The sequence below is a fragment of the Microtus ochrogaster genome, unplaced genomic scaffold (genome assembly GCF_000317375.1).
Source record: "Microtus ochrogaster isolate Prairie Vole_2 unplaced genomic scaffold, MicOch1.0 UNK81, whole genome shotgun sequence".
Lineage (NCBI taxonomy): Eukaryota > Metazoa > Chordata > Mammalia > Rodentia > Cricetidae > Microtus > Microtus ochrogaster.
The window spans coordinates 254112-254402 of record NW_004949179.1 but is presented as its reverse complement, the minus strand read 5'-3'; the positions used below and the strand labels follow the sequence as shown (position 1 = coordinate 254402).

Genomic DNA, 291 nt, shown 5'->3' with positions numbered 1-291 from the left:
TGTGAAGGCCGAGGTTGATGTCCTGTGTGTGTGTGCACGTGCGCGTGTGTGTGCATGTGAAGGCCGAGGTTGATGTCCTGTGCCTCCTCTGTCACTCTCCACTAGTCTCTCACTGAACCTGGAACTCACTGATCTGGCTGGACTGGTGGATCAGCAAGCCCCGGGGATTCACCATCTCCACATTTTCAGTGCCTAGCTGCAGCAGCTTCATTAGTATATGTGTGTGTGTCTGTGTATGTGTGTCTGTCTGTGTATGTGTGCCTGTGTATGTGTGTCTGTCTGTGTGTCTGT

At 52.2% G+C, this 291-nt stretch overlaps 1 protein-coding gene across 3 annotated transcripts in view; it reads right to left on the bottom strand.

The window, feature by feature from the left end:
• Positions 1–291, bottom strand: part of Pbx4 (PBX homeobox 4) — a 45690-nt gene that overhangs the window by 8793 nt on the left and 36606 nt on the right. The window lies entirely within an intron of this gene.